Source organism: Rhinolophus ferrumequinum, chromosome 26 (assembly GCF_004115265.2).
Source record: "Rhinolophus ferrumequinum isolate MPI-CBG mRhiFer1 chromosome 26, mRhiFer1_v1.p, whole genome shotgun sequence".
Taxonomy (NCBI): Eukaryota; Metazoa; Chordata; class Mammalia; order Chiroptera; family Rhinolophidae; genus Rhinolophus; species Rhinolophus ferrumequinum.
In genome coordinates, this window is record NC_046309.1 from 9,674,635 (window position 1) to 9,680,634 (window position 6,000).

Here is a 6,000-nt window from a genome sequence, read left to right on the forward strand (position 1 = left end):
ACTTAGATCAGCACTCTCATCATGAGTTGGAGGGTTTCTTAAATGTCTAAAAGCATATGCATAGGCTCACGTAGGGCTCGTTTGTTCCAGCTCTGACTTTATCTACCAAAGGAGACGGAATCCTTTTTTGCGTATTAGGCATGGTATTACACCTTTAGTAACGGGGAGGGTGTATTGGAGTGCAGTGGACCAGGTGAGGGAAGCGGCTGGAGCTGTCAAATCTGGAGACGACTCCAGAGGCCAGATAGCACAGAGCCGTGGTGAGACGCTTGGGCTTCGTTTTCACGTGCCACGTAGGCTTTTCATATGGTTGTATTTATGTTTACTAAAATCATTCTGGCCGCACGTGAAGAATTCACTGGAAGGGAGCAAGAGGAAAAGCAGGGAGGCCACTTAGGAGATTGCTGCATCCATCCTGAGGTATTGCTGTTCGGACCACAGAAGGCATGGGAGACGGAAAGAAGTAGATGAACTTGAAATCTATTTTGGGGGTAGACTCTGCAGAATTTCCTGGTGGCTGGGATGTGAAGTGGAAGGGGAAGAAGGAAAGACTTCTGACTCCCAGTTTTCTGACTTTATCTACAGGTATATAGGGTGCCCTTTACTGAGATGGGGAAGATGGGGTATTGCTGGGAAAACCAAGGGTTTGGTTTTGGTCCTGTTGCGGTTGATGCCTCGGAAACGTCTGAGTGGAGCTGTCAAATCAGTAATCTCAGCTGAACATAATAATGAATCATGGAAATACCATTTATGGAGTACTTACTATGTCCTAGGTACTATCCTAAGAGCGTTCGTATGTGTGAACCATGTAGTCCTCATAAACAACCTGATGAGGTAAAGCTTATTAACCTCATTTTATAGAAGGAGAAACCAAGGGATGGGATGTAGGGCATCCAAAGTCCATTCTGTTAACAAAAGATTATATTCAAACATGGATGCCATCCATATACAAGTGGTGTTTAAATCCAGAGGAATAGATGAGCTACAGCCGCAAGTAAGAGAGTGGAGCACGCAAGGACCAAGTACTTCCCCTTTCTCTGACAACTTGCTTTGCCGCCCCGCTTTGCATTCCTACTTAGGTGTCCCCCAACAGCTGTACCCTATCTGGACCCAAGTGCCCCATGTTCCAGCCCAGCCCTTGCACACCTCCCCCCGCCCTGCCCCCACCTCATTGCTAAGTTTCTCCTTTGTTCCATCCAAACGGTACCTACTGAGATGTTAATGAATCTGTGTATTCCCCATCACAAAACACAGCTGCATTTCAACAAGGGGCATCTGAAATATGATGCTTTGGCCACAGGAGCTGCCGTGTGGGGTGTGGAGGACAGCAAGCTGGCGTGCGGGGAGTGGGAGGTTGACCATGGCCATGGATTCGGAGTCAGAAGGACCTCTGATATTACTGAGACCCATGTATGTGTCAGAAAGATGCTCGGTGGGGGGGATCTTTTTTTAGGATTTGAAGGGGAAGTAGATATGAGAAGTGCTGGTGTAAGCATCAGGAAGCAAGTTTGTTTGCTGAAAGGTCTCTCGGAGACTTGAACTTGCTACTATGCTCTGTGCTGCTCCAAGAGGGAGACACAGAGAGCCCCATTTCCCAAGTGTATTTGACGGCAGAATCCTTCTTAAGGGACAGTTATTAACACATCCCAGATGCAGTGTTCTTAGGAATGTCGTTTGAGAAATGTCAACCAAGCCCAACTTTATCGACAGAGGAGGAAATGGAAACTCAGAAGGGAAAGTGACTGGTACAAAGTCCCCACAGTTGCCTAGTGACAAAACCCAGGTCTCTCATCTCTTTTCAGGCTCTGCATCTAGAATATGCTCCTGACATTTCCCCGGTATGCCGGGCACAGCTCCTGCCCTGTTCATGGAGCTACCTTTGAATGTTGGTGGCCAGCTCACAACAGATGGCTGATTTTCTTGAGGGGTTGCTAGCTCCCCTACTGGCACTGAGTTCATTCATTCATTCATTCATTCATTCATTCATTCATTCCTCCAACTAGTATGTTTGGAGCTCTTTCGATGTGATTTGTGATTTCTACGCTTGCCTCAGAGCAGAGCTAATACTCAGTGAACTGTGGACAGTAAATTAATGGAGATGGAGCGGAAGGGTCAGATACAAGAGATATTAAGGATTTTTATCAGGAGAGTAATATGATTAAGGATAGATTACAATTTTGACATCTATGACGCAATGCAGGGCATTCTGGCCGAGATCCTTTCAGGCAATGATATTTACCACAAGTAAACATTAGGCCTTTATTCTCTGGATCTTTTCTTTTAAATAATACATCTGTTAAAAACAATCAACTCTACAGACCTGTATAAAAAATATCCTATAATCACAAGTCCCAGAGACAAACTCTGTTAAAACTGTGTATATCGTGTCATATCTATTTCTGTGCACAAACAGACGTAGCCTTTTCATTTTTATGAAAACAGCATCGTCATTTCCGTGCCGTTCTGCAAATGGCCCTTTTCACTCCCTGTGTCACGACTATCTTTCCACACTCATAGTGAGAGACAGTCACTTGCTGCTGAGGGTCCCACTGTGGATGTCTGCTAATTAGCCCACGCTCTGGTGAATGGTTTTTGTCTCCAAGTTTTTGTAACTGCAGAGAAGCTGCACTGAATATCCTTGCACATAACGCTGTGGCCTTGTGTGAGAACATCCCAAGTGACATTCTTCTAAGTGGCATTGCTGGGCCCAAAGACATGCATTTCAAAAATACTGGTAGGCGCTCCCCTCTGTAAAAGCAGTCTCAATGTCCCCTCCCTCGAGCTGTGTGTTGAGGTACCGTCTACCTCCCTTGATGGGACACCCCCCGCCCCCCAGAGCTTTTCGCTTCTGCCTAAACCCACTCTAAGTCTATCTTGTTTCTTTTTTCCTCCTATATCCAGGCAGACACCTCCCCCAGAGTTGGGTCAACTGTTTTGACTTAAGTCTTGTGTTTCTTTTTAAAGCTTTCACTCCATAAATTCTGTGGTATTTCCTCCATGTTGCCTGTGTTTAAAAGCTGCTTGTGCACATGTCTAAGCGGTGCCTTCCCCCTCGGCCGAAGGTTCCCAGCTGGCCACGCTAAGCCTGATGTCTCTGATGAAGTTTGAGGCCCCCGGGCGTGTTCTCTCTGCCATGCAGGACCCCGAGTGAAAGGACAAAGGGGCTTACTCAGCACTGTGCAAGTCCAAAGAATGTTTACATATAACCTCATTTCAGCATCAGAGCAAGCCTGGAAAGTAGGTGAGCAGGGCTGTTCACTCCTGGGTTCTAAGCAGAAGAAACTGGAGCTCAGAGATGTTACAAGACTGTCTGAAATCGTACATTTAGTATATTCTAGAGGCCAGGCTCAAGCCCCAGTCTTCTGGCTTTCAACCCAGTGTGTTTTCCACTAAATCTGAAGTCACATCCAGGTTTAAATAACCATAGTTCACCAAGCCAGCCCCCAGTTGTGATATAGTTTGTTCTTATGTTTACCTCGTGGGGTACAGGAGTACTGCAGTTAAGGAAGAGAGAGGGATGGTGTGTGTCTGTGGGTGGCATTACCTCCTTGCTGAAGATCCTCAGGTCCCTTTTGGAGGCTGAAAACCTCAGCTGGCCCCAAGTCAGCCCAGTCTCTTCAACACCGTCCACGATTTTAGGGACACTGTCCAATTTCTGAGAACATGGAGTCAGAGTAGGAGGGCTCATCCACTCCTTCAGTCAACACACAATTATTGAACAACTACTAGGCACCAGGAATAGAATCCCAATATATTAAGCCCTGGGTCTTACCACCAAGGGAAGTCCCTTCCAGACTAGGGAAGCAGACATGCGAATACCTGAATGCCATCAGTGTTAGAGGTACTGTGACACAAATATGTACAGGGCACAGAATGGGCAAAAGTAGGAGGAAGGAGATTGGTAAAAGGTTTGAACCAATACTACCTGAGCTTAGACTGGGAAGATGACTTCACCAAGTAGGTGAGGGTAGGCAGGTGTACTGGGCAAAGGGAGCACAGTTAATGCTTGCTGAGAGGCGTCAGAAAGTTGGGGTGAGTGGGGAGGACGGCGAGATGCTCAGAGGCCAGGTCATGTGAGGTTTACATTGTATTCTGGGGTCAGTGGGAAGCCAGAGTAGGACGTAGAAGCGAACGGCAACATCGTTCGATTCGCTTTTAGAACTGTCCCTCAGGAGGCATACGATAGGTTATACATGAGATGGGGACACCAGCGAAGGGGCCACTGGTCATCCAGTAAGAGATGATGGCCTGAAGAAAGCAGTAGACCTGGACATGGGGACGAGAGGACGGGGAAGGCATGATCAGCGTTACTGGGTCACGGATTGAGTGTGGGGGTGAAAGAGCGTTGTTGAGGATAACTTGCCAATTTTGGGCTCCATTGATCGAGCCCACGTGGTGCCATATACAACAATAAGGACCTGGAAAAGGAACAATGGAGGGAAATTATTGGGGCTCCAGTGGTGAGCAAGCTGAACTCGAGGCCCCAGGTGGTCACACAGGTAAAGATGCTCAGGAGGCAACCTGGAGAGATCAGGAGAGAAATCTGAAGCAGAGAAGTAGTTTTAGTTTTGAGAGCCATCTGCGTATGGATGGAGCAAAGCCATAAGGATGAAATGGGCCACAGAGAACAGTGAGTGCTGAGAAGTGGGCCATGCAGGGGAGAAGCAAAGAGGACCCTGAAGAAACTGAGGCGGGGTGATGTGAGAGAGAGTGCACAGGAAAACCATCAGAGGGACCCTATTTTAGTGCTTACAGGTGTAACTTTTTGTTTTCAAAAGAACTGGGTTCACATCCAGCCACTGCAACTCTCTAGCTTGGATGGTCTGGTCTTGAGAAGCAGTTTAACTTTTCTGTGCCTCAGTTTCTCATCTGTAAAGTGGGGCTACTTTAACATACTTCGCAGGGTTGTTGTGAGGAAAACAAGGTGCCTGTGTGGCATGCTTAGCAGAACCCTGACATGTAGTAAGCACTGTGGTCTGTGATTGTTTCTCATGAACTCCAGATGAGGACAGTTGGAAGAAGAAGGAAATGGCCAAGGGTGTCGAAATTTACAGAAAGGCCAAGTGAAGTGGTTACTGAAGCATCTTTGGATTTGGCAATTAGGTCATTTCCGCTCTCCCCAGAATAAGGTATGGAGAGTCAGAACTAGAGAAAAGGAAGTTTGGAAAGGACTGATTCAACCTTCTCTGTCCATCTCTTTGGGCCCATGGTAGAGACATGGGAGAAGACAGAGATTGGGACCAGCTGAAATAGAATATCCAGGTGGCACTATTTGTGGGACCCAGGTGAAGCGAGACCGTCTCCTATGTGAGCAGACCTATGGAGACGGCAGCCATCTGGGTGGCCCCCTCCCTCCCCCACCACTGTGATAATGCAGAACTATCTCTTCTCTTCAAAGTTGCTATGGAGACGTGGATGGGTTTATAAACAGTTACAAGGTCTATGTCACATCTTTATTTTGTGTTGGTTGTGAGGGCAGGGACCATATTTTATATATCATTGTACAACCACACCACCTGTCACACTGCAGTCTTATATACTCGCTTGGCTTTCATTATTAATAACATCCACAGGCTGATCACTCCCAAATCTATTCTCTCCAGCCCTGTTTGCATTCTGGAGTTCAGACTAACATGTCCAGCTGCCCTCTGGACTTCTTCTCACCAATAGCCCGCAATGCTGCAAACTCGAAATGTCTAAAACTAGACTCATCGTCGCATCCTCCTTTCCCCGTGAACCTCCTTGATCTCACCCCATATTCCCCTTCTCCGTAAATGGTACCTCCTTCCACTTGGATCCCAAGTCAGAAAGTTGGGCTCCTTCGTGGTTCTTCCTTCTCTCCCAGCCCCCACCTCCACATCCAGTTCATCACCAAGCCCTATTGGTTCTGCCTACTAAGTCTCATTCTGGCCACTTCTCCCTTTATCCACTCATTCTCTCATTCATTCCACTTCATTTCATTGGCTCAATAAATGTATTGGTATCTACTCAATGTTAGAT